The sequence below is a fragment of the Cavia porcellus genome, unplaced genomic scaffold (assembly GCF_034190915.1).
Source record: "Cavia porcellus strain 051 isolate PalLab524CR breed Dunkin Hartley unplaced genomic scaffold, mCavPor4.1 scaffold_6, whole genome shotgun sequence".
In the NCBI taxonomy this organism is placed as follows: domain Eukaryota; kingdom Metazoa; phylum Chordata; class Mammalia; order Rodentia; family Caviidae; genus Cavia; species Cavia porcellus.
The window spans coordinates 83,733,544-83,749,640 of record NW_026947489.1 but is presented as its reverse complement, the minus strand read 5'-3'; the positions used below and the strand labels follow the sequence as shown (position 1 = coordinate 83,749,640).

Here is a 16,097-nt window from a genome sequence, read left to right as displayed (position 1 = left end):
GAAGGAGGGCAGGAAGGAAAGGAAGAAAGAAAGAAAGACCTGGTACTGATAAAAAGGAAAAAGACAAAAAAAGAAAGAAAGAAAGAAAAAGAGAGAGAGAGAGAGAGAGAGAGAAAGGAATGGAATTTTTAACTGGATACACAACCACCCAGAAAAGAATACATTTCCCAGCACCCCCTGCAGTTAAATGTGGGCACCTGACTAGCTTTGGCCAATGCAATGAACAGTAACAGAAGTGGCCGGAAACCTTTCCCTACATGTACATTTTCACTGCCATTCGCCCTCTAATCTTTCATTTTACTGGCTCACATGGAGGTGCAGCTGTTAGGAATCCTGAGTTTAAGGACCACATTAGGCACGGGGGAGAGATTTACAGGGAGGAGCCCGAGTTCCCGAGCACTTTAAGAGCAGAGCCACCAATATGCCTTTGTACCATTTTCCTCTCTGTACACGGGAGAGAAATAAATTTATGTCTCAGCCACTGTCGATTTAGCTTTTCTGCCAACAATAGTCAAACCCAAATCTAACTAAACCGTTGTACATGTGCAAATGTGTATGTGTGCGTGTGTACGTTGTGGGTGCGCGCATATGTTGTGCCTGTGCTGCCGATTTGACTCCAGGCTTTGTGCACAGTGCGTCCCACTGAGGTACACACCCAGCTCCCTAAATCTAACCAAATACAGTGTAGTTTTAGAAACTGGGAAAGGCATTTCACACTCTTCGTCATAAGCCTAGAAGAGCCAAGAACGACTGCCATAGGGAAAAGCCTTTCAAATATACCTTGAGACTGGGTCGTGAAGTTTGACCCCATACGTATTCCCAGCCCTTAACAAAAAACGAAAACATGTCAGTAAAGAGAGACTCCCAGTGAAACTATGGGATTTGTGACATCAACTTTCAGTGTAGTTGCTTCAGGCGGAAAGGGTGGAGGGGAGCTGGAGACAGGATGGGGTACACTTGTCCCATTTATCCTGTCTCTGGGGAGTACCGCCCCTACTCTAAGAGCAACTCAAAAGCCCTCTTGAGAGAACCACAAGCAAATTAAAGTGGTGTTGGCATTTATCTGGGCACACATTTAATTCTCCTCCTGGAAGCAGGAAAAACAAGCAAATAAACAAAGAATGTGTTAGAATGTGCCTGGTTACCATTAAGAAAATCTGGTGGAAACAGATGCTTTGGGACTCAGGCCTACTGTAAGTTAGGCTCAGAAAATTGTTTTATTGTTTTTTTGTTTGTTTGTTTGTTTTGTTTCTGTCTTTTTGAGACTGGGGTTCGCTGTGCAGTATACTGGCCTTGGGCTGACCTTGGACTCACTTTATAGCCCAGGCTGGTCTCGAACTTGCAACAATCTGCCTACCTCAGCCTCCCGAGTGCTGGGATTACAGGAGTGTGCCACCACGCCCGGCTTGTTTTATTGTTTGTTTGTTTGTTTGTTTGTTGTTGCTGCTGTTCCTCAAAAACTGTGGTCACTTTGTTCCTCAAAAAATGTGGTCGGTGAGAAGAGTGTAGTATTCTGCTGTGATGCCCACAAGCACTTCTGATGTGTGCTCTTTCTTGTCACAGCAGGGGCGATGGCTGTCGCTCAGTGGTAGAGTATGTGTTTAGTAGGCATGAGGTCCTAGGTTCAATCCCCAGCACTAAAAGCAAAACAAATAAAAAGAACAAAAATGTTTCCATAATTTGTGGGCAGTAATATCAGGGTGAGGCTCAAAAGCAGATGCTGCTACTCCCACCTCCCCTCTCTGGAACTAAATATTACCTATGGATTTCCCTTACTGTGACAAAATACCCGAGGTAAACAATTTAAAAGGGAGAGGTTTTATTTTGGTTCACTATTTCTGAGGTCTCAGTCCATGGTTGGCCTGGCTGCTTTTGGCCCTGTGGTGAGGCAGGACTTCATGGCGGAAGAACATCGTGGTGTTGGAATATCATGGACATCATAGCCGGACTTCATGATGATGGGACATCATGGCAGTTGGACATCGGTGATGGAAAGAAGGCTCCATCAATGATGGAGGAGGCCGCTCATCTCATAGTGGCCCCAGGAAGCAAAGAGAGAAAGGGGCCAATGTCTTCATGTCCCTCAAAGTGCAGCTGCTCAGGGACTTAACTCCTTCCCACTCACCCCCAACTTCATCCCCTCCCAACAGTGCCGCAGATGGTGACCAAGCCTTTAGGACATGGCCTCCAGGGGACATTTAAGATCCAAACCATGACAGTCCTCCATGATGATACTTTGTTTCATGTCCTCTGGTGTCCAGAGCCAGCTGGATCTCTCTGGACACCTCCCACTGTCCTCTCTTCTAACCACGTGTAATGAGTCTGACCAGCACCTGTAAGATTTCTTTTTTCACCCTAACCAAGGATAGAGGTTTCCAGTGGCTGCTCAGCCATCTCTGTCTCTGAGTCAGGCAGAAGAAGGGCCACCCCTTCTACACATGTTGGAGTGGGCAGTCAGTCTGAGCCAGCTTGCATGTCCGCCCTCCCCCAGACATCCAAGTGCTGCTCACGTGGCGGGAACCAAAGGAAGGCCAGGGCTGTCTTGAGCAAAGTTCAGTGGAGAGAGGTGGCCAATCTGTTTCCAGAGTAACCGCACAGCACATCTCCAAGCCCATATGATTGAAAAGAAGCATGCGCCAATCACCAGCCCTTCTGTTATGATCATAGATAATGAGCTTTATGCCTGATCAAGTGATCTGTGCATGTACAGACCTCAGGATCCTTCTGATAAGTCTTTGCCGGGTAATGCTCAGGGGATGGGGCCACTTGGAGAACTTGACAATGGAATCTGTACTCTCCTGAGGGAAAAGAGCCGAGTATTTAACTTTAATCAGGGGTGAGTGTTTCTAAGATGGATTTGACGCTATATTCCTTCATGTTCCTCCAGGGTTACCTCGTGCCTCCGCTTTAAAAACCACCCAGCTGCTGCTCAGCCCCTGGAAAGCTGTCTTTGTTCTTTGCTCACTTCCCCTTTAAGGGTTTGGGTGTTTCACCTGGCAGAGTTCCCAGTGCCCTCTGGACTAATTGGCACAAGGTGAAAATTTTTCCAACTTGGAAGAGAAACAGCCTGTTCGCCAGGGAAGGCTCTTCAAGGTAACTGCTCTCTGAGGTTCCTGCCACCGCCTCTGGCAGCCTTTGGGGACAAATCCCTCTTGCTGTTAGGAGGAGCTAGAAACTCACAGACAGGAAAACATAGCTCCAGGCGGACTTGGGGACCTTTGAAACCAGTGACCCATGGAGACAGTGACAAGGAAACGGGGAAAAGCCAGTGCAGGCAAGGCAGCTGATGTTTCTCTCCAGGGACAAGCATGACAGCTCGTGGTGCCGGCTTCCATTGCCTTCCATTGCCTTCCACTGCCTTCCTCCAAGAGCCTCAGCCCTCACAAGACAGGGCCACGCGTCTGAGGAAGGAGCACTTGGGCAAGCCGTCTGGGGGGAAGGGAGGCACCCGAGGGCATGGGTGATGAGGGAAAATGGTGGTTTCTGGAAGTCGGGGAGAATGAGGAAAGATGGGAAGAGAGAAGTCCTCTCCTGTCACTCCTCCCTCCCTCATCCCGATGTGTCACCCAGAGGGTGACAAACAAATGGGTGGCAGGGGACGTAAAAGCACAGGAACATAAAACCAAGAGTGTTTTCTGTAGTTTCCCTTTCCTGCTCTGATTTGGAACTGGCAGTAAAATTTCCATTGTTCCCTGTTGCCATGGGCATGGGTGACTGTGTCCTGTCCCCCCACCACCACCACCACTGCTGCCACCAGAAAAAACTGTACGGGTGCTGAGGTCTGTGGCCTGCTGATATTAACAAGAGGGACAGGGAGGGAGGAGGGCTCTGGCAGGGTACCCCATGTGGTCACCTCCTAGGCTTGGCAAATGGCAGGAGGAGAGCACGGTGACAATGGCTCAGGATGGGAAAGTGGGGGCTAGAAGGGCAACCCTAAAGGTCTGAATTTGGGGCTCTCTGGCTCCAGCACTCGTATCTTAATCATCAGGGCAAGTGTGTCCCTTCTCCGCCCTCTGCACAGAGCTCTAGAAAGGCTGAGGTCAGTGCTCAAGAGCAGTGGCACCTGTTCTAGTAGACGGCAGCACAGGGCCTCAGCACATGGGCTTTGCAGCCACTCTCGAGTTGGAATCCGAGCTCTGGCTCCGTTGCCTGCTGTATATGACCTTGGACAACTTGAGAGTCCCTGCCCCTTGATCTCAGCTGCTAAAGCAAGACAATAGGAGCACCTTCTTTGCAGGGCCATTAGGAAGAGTAAATAGAATAACAGATGAAGAGTTTCTGAATGGCAGTTACTGTTACTACAGGTTTCAGACTGTGCCACGAACAGCCTAATGCTCAGCAGTACTGACGCTACTCTTGTAACCATCTCTGGATCTGCAGAAAGCAGTCAGGTCCCAGAGCCAGACACGCTGCAAGGCCATCCCAGGCTGCCTCTTCCAGCTGTGTGAGTTTGGGCAAATTTCTTAACCTCTCTGTCAATGAGATACATAACGCCTTCCTGGCAGGACTGTTGGGAAGAGGAACTAACCCAGAAGTACCTAAGCCTCATCCACTGGGCGAGCTCATGTGACAATGGGGTGGTCCTCTCACCCTGTCCTGCTTTGCCACCCAGGGCTTCTGGAGCTCTCAGGTCTCTGGGGAGTGTTCAGCTAAATTCACCTGGAATTTAACTTGCTAGGATTTGTTCCCAGTGTGCTGCCAGGGAACCAAGTGACCTCACCTTAGTGTCTTGCTGAGTGGTTTGGCTGGGCCGTGATTGGAACCACACCATGTCAGGTCAGCAAAGGGAGTTGTTTTGAGACCTGCCAGGAAATCTAAATTGGCCAAACAGGAATAAAGTAAGTGAAACTCATTTTGAACCAAACACTTCCATTTCCCTCCAGTTTTGGGCAGAACTCCCTGGGGGCAGCTCCTCCTTCTCCCCACCCAGATATTCCCAGGGCTTTGGTCACTGAATACCCCGCGGGTAATGATGTTGATTCCTGGGGTGGCGGGGTCAGCCCCCCTTCCAGACCCTCCAGAGGCTCCTGTTGCCATCTCACTCGCTTCTCCTCCAGGTGACAGGTAAGAGGACAGTGGCAAGAGCAGGCACGGACAAGGCTTCACGTGGATCCCAGCGCTACAGTGAAGTGTGAGAAGTGGGGAGGACGGTGGGGTTGCCAGGCAGAGAGAACAGGGGCAGCCAGCCTGGCCTAGCACCTACCGAATGCAGGCCCTCGTCCTAGGGCTTTGCAGCTGTTGAGCCACTGAATCATCAGCCTCCTAGCTGGGACTGTTATTCTCCTCGTTTTCCAGATGAGGAACTCGAGGCAAAGCAGACTGAAAGAACTTTCCCAAGATGACTCCAGTAGGAAGTGGCAGCGGTGAGACCTGAGTTCAGGCAGGCTGTGGCCAAAGCCTAACAAGCGTCAAATGGAGAGGAAAGCAGTGACCCACCCTGCAGCTCATCCGAGGCCATGCCAGCGCTTTGCCATCTGTGTACGGCAGATGGTGACGTAGGGCAGGTGGTGACACAGACCCAGTGAGACGTACTGCATAAAGGAAATCATTCGTGCCTTGGAAGGAACATTGTTAGGCAGGTCTTTCACTCTCAAACAGAGCAGCAAAACCTGGATCAACTAATAAGAATTTGCATTCACTATCACAAGGTTGCATCTGTTTTTTAAATTTAGAATAATTATTATTTTTAAATGTCCATGAATACTAACCTTTCAGTCGGTACTTATTTTTTTTTTTTTTTTTTTGGTACCTAGGATCGAACTCATGACCTTGCACTTTTAAATGTTACCTGAGACACTTCCAACCCCCTTGTAATTCTCAGTTATTTCAAACCATCTCCCCACCCCGGTTGACTACAGTTTCTGACCTAACCATCCAGAGAGTAGCTGAAGTCTTTAGCAGCAGTGCTGAGAGCCACAGGGTTAGGGTTAGATCTCTCTCGAGTATGAGGATCCAATTGGAGCTGTTGATTTATTCCTGCCTGTCGCTGTTTCTCTTTTAACCTTATTCAAAATGTGCTAGATGGTTTCTCTTGATGGATTTAAGGCTTACACCAGTGAGTGATGAATTGTTTCTAGCTGTTGCCAATCTTTACTTTCCTTTGAAGACTTTGTATTGTCATAGACTGAGAAATAAAATGATGTCTGGCTTTTAAAAATAAGCATCCATGGAACCACAGACAGGAGAGAGACCTTCAAAACCGTAAAGTACACGGAAATTATACAGTGCAGTATATGTTCCTACTAGAGCTTGAGTGGGTCCCCACAGTCCAAGCTCATTCCTTCCTGGGACAGTGTTGGGAGACGGGACCAAGGGGAAGGAGTTTGGGTTGTGGAGGCGGAGTCCTCGTGAACAGACCAATGCCCTTCTCCTGTGAGTTCTCACTTTTGCCTGCCCTTCCAGCTTCCCCCCGAGTTGGAAGCAGCCCAAGGCACTCCCTGAAAGCCAAGCAGATGTCGGTCCCATGCCCTCAGATTCCTAGCATCCAGAACCATCATTCAGAATAAACCTCCTTTATAAGGTACCTAGTCTCAGGGATTCTGCTATAGTAACAGCAAATAGACTGTGGCTTAGTGCTACATTTTCAAACCACTACGATTTTTAAAGAGCCATTTAACTCATTTCCTCTGAAAGATCTCTCCCCTGGGGTACTTCAGAAATACTGATATTTCTGAAAATGAAAATTTAGACTATTTTTCATATCGTGCCCTCTGATCTGTTCCTTTTCTTTTGATCCATGCTGCAGCAAATGGCTCTATCTCCTGTCTTCTCAGATACCCTCAATACCATGGCTACGGGGTCTCTCTGAAGCAGGTGGGGCAGGAGGTGGGGAATGAAAGAGAGATAAGCACAGAGGACTTTCCACTTTCTTAAAGGGAATTAACTACCAAGATGGGGCAGATCATGGGAGGAACAGGTCTGGACCTGTTGGATGTCACATGTCTGAGTTTATTAAAAGGATGACACTGCACAGTGACTTGGCTTTCTGATGATGCTATCAAGTCCAAAGCAAACAAGAGAAACAATTCACCCAATTGTTGTAGCATTATTCCAGCCATATCTACTTTAAACAATTTAATAAAGCTTGAGTTCCTTTTTTATTGAACCGTGAAGGACCTAAAGAATCAGGTGTAATTTTGAGTTGTACTCTGTTTCATTCCATGGGTGGCGATATTGCTGTGATGGTATTTGGTGGTTTAGGGGAGGCTCCTGTCAAGGTGATGGGAGAAGCCCTCATGAATGTCAACAGTCTTGCTAGCTTAATAGACAACGTACCAGCTCCTTGGCAATCATGCTTGCTATGGAGGAGCTAGCTGGTGTGCAGGGTGTAAACAGATGATGGTTATCTTTTATCTAGCATCTATGTGCTGGGAATTCTATTGCACACTCCATAAACATAGCTTCCTACCTCCTACATTATATTTGTCATGCACTTGATGTGTGAGGAAAGCATAGCTCAGAAGCCAAGTAATTAGGGGGCATTGCAGAACCAGCAAGGTGTGGGCTCTGCATTTGGACCCAGGTACTGGGCTACTAGGAGGCTTGGGTTCCTGGGAAGTCAGGGTTGCCTTCAAGTGTAGAATGGGTTCTTCCATCCAGGTGGGGAAAGGGGGCCTTCAGGAGATATTTAGGCCACTAGGACTAATGAGTGGATGCCACTGTTACCAGGGCTGATGAGAATGGCTTCTCCTGCTCCTGCTGTTCTCCTGTGTGAAGACTCAGCACAAAGCCTTCATCAGATGCTGGCACCTTGATCTTGGACTTCCTAGGAACCAGAACTGAATACATTTCTGTTCTTTATAAGCTACCCATCCCAGGTATTCTGTTATAGCAGCAAAAAGCAGACTAAGGCATCCTGTCACTTTTGTTCTATTTGTTAGAAGTGAGTCAGAAGAGCCTGCACTATTTCCGGGGTGCACAAAAAGTACATGCCTAATAGGGGGTGGGGGTCCTTGGTGACACATATTCAAATAAACACCAGTGGTGACAATAATAAGACCGGCTATGATGTGTGAACACTTTTGTGACTCAGGTGTGCCCCCACAATACCTTCCATGACCCATTCCTCTGTTCACTCAAGTTCACCAGGCAGCCAGCTGCTGGGGACAGAGTAACAAATGAGGTGCACTTCTTGTTTTGGAGGTGCTCATATCCTGGGGTGTAATTTGTTCTAATTTTATAAAAGAGGGAAAGAAAGACCATAAGCTGGCCAATGGGACTTCGTATCAATTTTTTAAAGACAGTACGCTTCTTGAATTCACAAGACTGACATCTCTAGGCACCAAAGGGTCATTCTTCAAGGCCTCCTCTAAGAACCACTGGGAGGAAGAAGGAACAAATCACAGAGCATATGTACAGCATAAACCCATTGGTGGAAATGTTGAATGTAGGTTCTGGCTGAGTGGGGCGTGCATAGTGGAAATGACAAAGGGAAAAAAAAAGCAAGAGCTGTATGTGGTGGTACAGGGCTGTAAAACCCCAAATACTTGGGAAACTGACGCAGAAGGTTTGCAAGTTCAAGGCCAACCTGGGCAATCTCATCTCAGAATAGAAAATGGGGCTAGGCATGGTGGTGCACATGCCTGTAATCCCAGCACTTGGGAGATTGAAGCAGGAGGGTCCTTGCGAGTTTGGGACCAGCCTGGGCTACAAAGTAAGCACAAGGCCAGCCCGAACTACACAATGAGACCTTGTCTCAAAAAGACCAAAAAAAAAAAAAAAAAAAAAAAAAAAAAGAAAGAAAGAAAGAAACAAAGAAAGTAAATGGACTGGAGATCTGTGTTCAATTCCTGGTATAATAAATAAGCAAATAAGAGTGGGAATGTAGCTCAGAGCAAAGGGTCTAGCTTCAATCTCCAGTAACACACAAAAACACACACACCAGAAGGAAGGAAGGAAGGAAGGGAGGGAGGGAGGAAGGGAGGAGGAAAGGGAGAAGAAGAGGAAAAAAGCAAGGAAGTGACTCCTACCGGACAATGCAGTGAGCACTTTGGAGGAAGGGGATCTGAGGGGGCAGTGCCCATTGTTTTCTGCGGAGCTGGGGAGCTTAGCACTATTCTGGTCGTAGAGGTGGGCCTACGGGTGTTCAGCACACAGTGACACTTTAAACTGTACTTGTATGTCTTACATCGCTGTGTGCTGTCTCTCACAATAAATAAAACAGCAAGAATGGTTGTGTTGCGTGGGAAGCCATTTGCCAGGTGAGGGCACCTTAGACAGCAGGTGAAGCGCTCTCTTCCTCCGAGACCCGAGACTCGGGGATGTAAGGTCTCAAGGTCCGGCAAGTCTTCCACACGGGTGGGTTCACTGCCTGGCTCGACACCCCACCCTTAATAAATTTGAGGCGGTCCAGGCTTGCTGAGAGCCTCTTGCCGTTAATACAAAGCACCTGAGCCAGTTGGTCTTTTCCGTATTCCTGGAAGAGGTACTGAAGAATGAAATTTGATTCCTGTTGTAACAGCAGCTGCTTGGATCTTTACAAGCTCAGAGCAGCTGAGCTTGTAAAGGGGAACCTCCCTCTAACCAGGCTGTTTAATGGATTCACTTTTCAGAGCTGGCAAAAAGCAAAGGGAATTTTAGGTAGAGCTCTGTTGGAATTGTGATGTCCCTGCCGCGTATGAGAGGAAGGGCTTGGGAGCCACACCACGTCCCTGGGGAGGGGAGGCGCGAGGACGGCGGGGGAGGGGCCAAAAGAAGGCTCCCTTCGGGGTCCTGGCCCTTGGCGGGGCTTTAGAGCTGCTGCTATCCGGTTCCATCACCAGCCCCCTAGATGTGCCCAGTCCATGACTATGTTCTGTGTCCACACTTGGCCAGGTTGTTACCTGGGTGTGAGCCAGGGCTAAATAGAGCTAAGGTGGTTTAGAGGTCAGAAAGCACCCTTCTACTGTCAGTAGGGGTAGGGGTGGGATGTGAGGTTGCTAAAATACTGGACTCTTTGTAATAGTAGCGATGGTGCTGGGGATCTAACCCAGGCCTTTGCCTATGCTAGATTTACTCTGCCATTGAGCTAATCTCCAGCCCCATTCAATTTGAATTTAGGATACACAATGGATTATATATGCTCCAGATATTGCAAGAGATACATTTATACTTTAAAAAAAAGTACTCACTGCTTACCTGAAAATCAAATTGAACCGAACATTCTGTTTTTGTTTGTTGACTCTGAGAACTCTGGGGTCAGGTGGGACGCAGCATCTATAAGAGGAAAGGCAACTGGGTGCTGGTGAGCTTCTTTCAAGCTTACCAGCAAGAAGGGGGCACTGGGGGCTGGGGATTTAGCTCAGCGGCATAAGCGCCTGCCTTACAAGCAGGCAGTCATGAGTTCGATCCCTGGTACCGATAAAAATGAAAAAGACAAAAAAAAAAAAAAAAAAAGAAGGGGGCACTGCTGGCCTGAGGCATCTGCCCTGCTGCTCACCATCTCCTCTGTGACCCCTGCCCCAGTCCCCCTATTTCCTATGCAGGCTGCAGAGCTGTTTGGTCCTGGATACTTAATAAAAGAAATTATTGCTAGTTATGTTTTATGGGGGTGGGGTTTGTTTTTGGTTTTGGTTTGTCTTTTTTGTGAGACAGGGTTTCACTATGCTGTTTAGGCTGGCCTTGAACTCACTTTGTAGCCCAGACTAGCCTCAAACCCTCAGCAATTTTTCTGCCTCAGCCTCCCGAGTGCTGGGATTATATGTTGTATGATGATAGCATTCTCGTTATATTTTTAAACAGTTCTTACTCCTTAGAGATGCATATTGAAGATTTAAGGGTGAGATAATATACAAAAATGAACTCAAAATAGCTGAGAAAATTAAATGAAAGTGTGAAAACTATAGAAGTCTCAGAAGACCCAGGGCAAAAGCATAATCAGGAAAAGAAAAAAGAGGCAAACTGGACTTCATGGCAATTAAATAGTTTGTGTTTCAAGACAAAGTATGGGCTAGAGGTGTATCTCACTGATAAGATGCCTGTTAGGATGGGCAAGAAGACCCTGAGATCAATCTCCAGCACTGGGGGGGGGGGGGGAATGACATTATCAACAAAGTGAAAAGGTAACCACAGAATAGGTGAAAATATTTGCAAATCACACATCTGATATAGGGCTGATACTCAGGATATACAGAACTCCTTAAATGAAACAACAAATAACCTTTCTCAAAAATAGAATAGGATTTGAATGGTACTTCTCCTAAGAAGATAGACAAATGGTCGCTGGGTATGATGGCTCTGGGGAGGGAGGCTGAGGCAGGAGGTTCACTGCAAACCTGGGCCAGCCTGGGCTATACAGTGTGTTCAAGGCCAGCCTAGACTATATAGCAAGACTCTGTCTCCAAAAGCAAACAAATCAATAATCCACCATGCAAATGGTCAACAAGCATAGGGAAAGATGTTCAAAATCACTATTATGAGGGGAATGCACGTGACAGCACCTCATCTTGGTTAGGAAGAACACTATCAAGAAATAAAGTAAACATTTGTACATTGTTTGTGGGAATATAAAATGCAGCTGCTGTGGGAAACAGGATAGCAGTTGCTCTGAAAATTAAAACTAGAATTAGCACATGATTCAGCATTTTCATTCTAGGTATACACCCAAAATAATGGGAAACAGGACTTCAAAGGGGCGGTCTCAGGCCCACGTTCAAAGCAGCACTGTTACAATCACTAGAATGTGGAAGCGATCCCGGGCCGTGGAGACACTGGCTAAGCGAACCGTGGTCCTCTGTACAGAAGGTACCTAGCAGTCAAAATTAGAGAGGGAAGATGAATGGTGGCTGCCAGGTACTGGAAAAAGGGAGAGTGGAAGTTATTATTTAACGAGAATAAAGTTTTAAGTTTTTAAGTTTATAAGATCAACAGAGTTCTGGAGATGGCTAGGGGCCTTGATGGTGGTGGCACAGTGTTAGGAATTTACGTAACCCCGCTACACTACATGTGTAAAAAGGGGTGAGACAAGTCAGTATGGAGGTGAACACCTGTAATTCCAGCCACTGAGAGGCCCAGGCAGGAGGACTGGGAATCCAAGGGCAGAATGAGCAACACAGTGAGACTCTGTCTCAGAATTTATAAAAGGACCCAGTAACCAGGCATGGTGGCTCAGGCCAGTAATCCCAGCACTGGGAAGGCTGAGGCGGGAGGATTGTTGCAAGTTCGAGGCCAGCCTGGGCTACAAAATGAGCTCAAAGCCAGCCTGAACCGCATAGAGAGATGAAGCCTCCTCCCCCCACCCCCGCCGCAGGGAAAAAAGCGAGGAGTTGGGGGGCTGAGGATGTACCTCAGCATTCTCTGGGCTTAAGCTCCAGAATCTTAAAAATACAAATAAAACACTGAAATTTGATGTCGTTAAAGTAACTTTGAATGGGCGGGGGCATAGCTCAGCAGAGGAGGGAGAACCCCGCCCTTGCATGTGACCACCCCGCGCCTGCACCTCTCTTTTGGTCTTGCGGGAGGGGCAGCCCCAGAGGGCGAAGGCGTAGCCAGGCCCTCAGGAAACGCGGCGATCCATCGAGAGGAGGGGAGACTGGGCCGGACTGAGCAACCGGGCTGCCTGGCTCGGGAAGGACAAACCCAGGTCCCGGGCTGCATGTGAAAGTGAAAGTCCTACTCCTGCCAGGGTTCCATGTGCAGCGCCCAGAGCAGGAACAGGTCACCGGCTCCGGGGTGAGCCCGAACTGGGATTCTGCAACATCCCTGTAGGGAGAGGAAAAAAGAGGGAACCAAACTGCAGGGAGGAGGAGGAGAGGGAGGAGCACACAGCCCCCTTGGGGTTTTCCTGTTCCCTCTCCTCGCGTCCTGCCCCTACCCCTGCCCCACCCCTACCTCTTCCCTCCCCTCCCCTCCCCTCCCCTCCCCTCCCCTCCCCTCCCTGTGCCTTCAGCCCCTGACCCGCCTTCTTTTCACTGTGAGTTTTTTTTGTTGTTGTTGTTTTTGTTTTGTTTTTTTGTTTTTTGTTTTTTTTGTACCAGGGATTGAACTCATGACCTCACGCTCGCCAGGCAGACGCTTATGCTGCTGAGCTAAATCCCTGGCCCCTTCACTGTGAGTTTGACGTTTTTAGATTGCACACATAAATGGAACAGTGCAATTACTGTCTTTCGGTTCCCCAATTTATTTCGCTTAGCATGATATCCTCCATATTCATCTATGTGATTGCAGCTGGGGTTTCCTTCACTTTAAAAGCTGAACCTTTGTCATCGATTCATTGTGTACATTACCACACCGACATGTTGATTTAATTATAAATGTGTATCATTCACCTGTTGGTTGTGTCTGTGCAATTGCCATTGCAGACACTGCTTCAATCAATGTGACAGTGCTCAGGTCTCTTTGAGATACTGATTTCATTTCCTTTCAGTATAAACTTGGGGGTGAAATTCTGAGATCATTTAGTTCTATTTTGTGATCAGGAACCTTTTTTTTTTTTTTTTGGTTGGCTTTGTTGTTGTTGTTATTTTGTTTTTTGAAACAAGGTCTCACTATATAATTAAGTTAGTTTTGAGCTTTCTGTGTAATCCAGTCTGGCCTTGAACTCATGACGATCCTCTTGCCTCAGCCTCCTGAGTTGTGGGGTTACAGGCATGTACCACTATGCCCAGACTGTATCTTCATTTATGCATTAGGATTGCCAGCATCACTGAGCTAATCAGGAGGTTTAAAATATAAAAGCATCAGTGACCTATGGAGGCACACGCCTGTAATCCTAGCTACTCAGGAGGCTGAGTCAGATGGATCCCAAGTTTAAGGCCAGTTTAAGCAACTTAGCAATTTAGAGAGACCCTGTCTCAAAATATAAAAGGGACAGGGAGATAGGTCACTCTGAAGGCCTTGGGTTCAATTCCAGGTACTTAGAGAGAGAGAGAGAGAGAGAGAGAGAGAGAGAGAGAGAGAGAGAATTGATTTGATTTCTGGAAGACCTTGCAAATCTGCACTCTCAGGATGCCCTGGGACAGGAAAGGTACCAGCCTACCTTGGAAGGGTCAAGTCATCCTAGCCAGGGTGTTTTCTTTGTCTTCTGCTTTCTGTTGGGCTGTTTGGTTTTTCACTCCCAGCCCATCTTGGATGAATGGGAGTGCAGATGTCAGGGAAATCCTGCCTTGCAGACTCTGGCTACACTGGATGTCAAAGAGCCAGGAGACATCTGTCCCGACTGGATGTGAACACAGCTTGACCTGAAGTTCTCTGCTCTTAAGGGTCTGCGGTGATTGGAAGGAGCAATCTTATAAAGTGAGAGAAAGTCTGCTAGCACGGTAGTGATGGATCTCAGAGCACAGGGATTGATGTGTGTGTGCTCAGTTTTATTCTTGGTACCAGTAGACATGCAGTTCTAACCAGAAAGAGCTTAAACCCCAGAACAGAGGGTGGCTGTCAAGGAGGAAAAACTGCTCAGAGACTGGGCACATGGTGAAAGGTGGTAAGATCTGTGGTGTACACAGCAGACCGACTATTTGAATATCGAGTGTGTGGCACCTCTGCCTCTGCACAGCCACATAAGGTCACACAGAGCAATTGTCTTAAGTAGTCAGGCTTGGATTGAGGGAGTTTAGTGCAAGCCTAAGTTTCCCCTTTCTCCCTTAGGTCAGGTACACGCAATTCTCAATTGTTAACCAAACACTGGTTATCTGGGACTGAAGGCAGGGGAGAAAGGATGGAAGATTGTTTTACAAGCTGGTAAAGTCACTGCCCAGGTTCTGGGTCAATCCGTGAGGCTGCTTCTCACATGTGTTTGGTGGTGTGTTTTGCACGTTGGTGCTTTTCATTGTAGGACTGTGTGTGCACTCTGAACCTGTTAGTACCTCCATATCAGCCAGGCAGCAATAGGGGTGACCAGGAGTGAGCAAATCTATGTGGCTGCAGGTTGGGCCTGCAGAATGGGGTGCTTGAAAGAGCTGGTTGGTCTGAGCCTCAGTATCTGAGAAAGTCAGAGCAGGCGGTACCTGGGCCTGCTCTCAATACTTATCAGGTCGAGGGGAAGAGCATAAAGAGAGATGCAGGTGCTGTAGGCCTAAATTACTGCATACTCAAAACCAAACTTGCAAGCTGGGCTTGGTGGTATGTGCCTGAAATCCCAGCACTTGGGAGGCTGAGGCAGGAGAATTGCCATGCTTCTGAGACTAACTTGAGTTATACAGTGAGACTTTGCTTCAGAAAACAACAGCAACAAAATATGGTCTAGTTCCTCATTTTAACAAATAGAGCACCATACCAATAAAACACACACTTTCATGACAACCTAATAAAAACTAGAGAGCCTTTCCTGGACCTTGTCTCAATTCAGGAAGGCTATATTTATAATCCCATGGAAAAGTTACTGGAATTATAATAAGTTAATTCCAATCCACCACTTCCAGTGCAAGAATAAAGACTCTAAGACATATTTATAGTTATGGGGAGCCAAAGGGTTCTAAGTCTAGCCAGGATGAACATTTAGAACAAAGACTTCGATCTAGGGCCCAACCCGGATTTTATTAATTTGTGAAGGAGGGCGTGGCTTGAGAATGAGTGTGAGAAGGGTGGGAAATACGTGAGTCCTGTGAGCTGGGCCAGCTAAGAGGCCTGAAATCACCTCAGCAATATGCAGAGAGAAGGATATGCAGAAGGAGCAATCTGCATAACACAGTTGAGGTAATGTATAATGTTGGAGTTGGTGCTTCCGCTGTGATGTGTAATTTTTCCTGCCCTGGGAAATCATAGCCTCTTATCTCAAGGCTGGTTCCCAGTTGACACTAGGAAATGATGGCTCCAGCTCAGCCATGTTTTGGGGAGTCATGGGGTGGGGAAACAGAGACTGTCAACTGTTACCTAGCTTCAAAGATTACACATCAGTACCTCAGCTAGCCCTATTTACACTGTTTAAAGCCACTTAGAGGGATAAAGACACGGCCTAGCCAGCTCTGGACCTATCAGTACATGGAGATAGGGCAGATTCAGCAAAAATGGAGATAATTGCTCTTTATTCAAGGAGAGTTGTCCAGGTGGTTCCCCAGAAAAAAATCATAAGGCTTGGTTTTTATGTTATAACCTAATTGAACCTCATTTTAATATGAGTATACTTTGTATCTACTAAATATGCTGTCTATAAGTTCTTCTTTCTTTCAATTCATTAAAATAAT

At 47.3% G+C, this 16,097-nt stretch overlaps 1 long non-coding RNA gene across 7 annotated transcripts; it reads left to right on the top strand.

Annotated features, from left to right (window-relative positions):
- Positions 1 to 2,600: 2,600 nt before the first annotated feature.
- On the top strand, positions 2,601 to 8,003 carry LOC106027053 (uncharacterized). Of its 7 annotated transcripts, none has more exons than XR_010048254.1 (5): positions 2,607 to 2,742; positions 2,888 to 3,093; positions 4,305 to 5,131; positions 5,296 to 6,520; positions 7,669 to 8,003. It is a non-coding gene; the product is annotated as an uncharacterized LOC106027053 (long non-coding RNA). The 7 variants fall into 7 exon arrangements; XR_010048253.1 differs by having other exon boundaries at positions 2,608 to 2,742; positions 4,305 to 4,444; positions 4,692 to 6,520; XR_010048252.1 differs by having other exon boundaries at positions 2,608 to 2,742; positions 4,305 to 4,838; positions 5,058 to 6,520.
- The last annotated feature ends 8,094 nt before the right edge of the window (positions 8,004 to 16,097 follow it).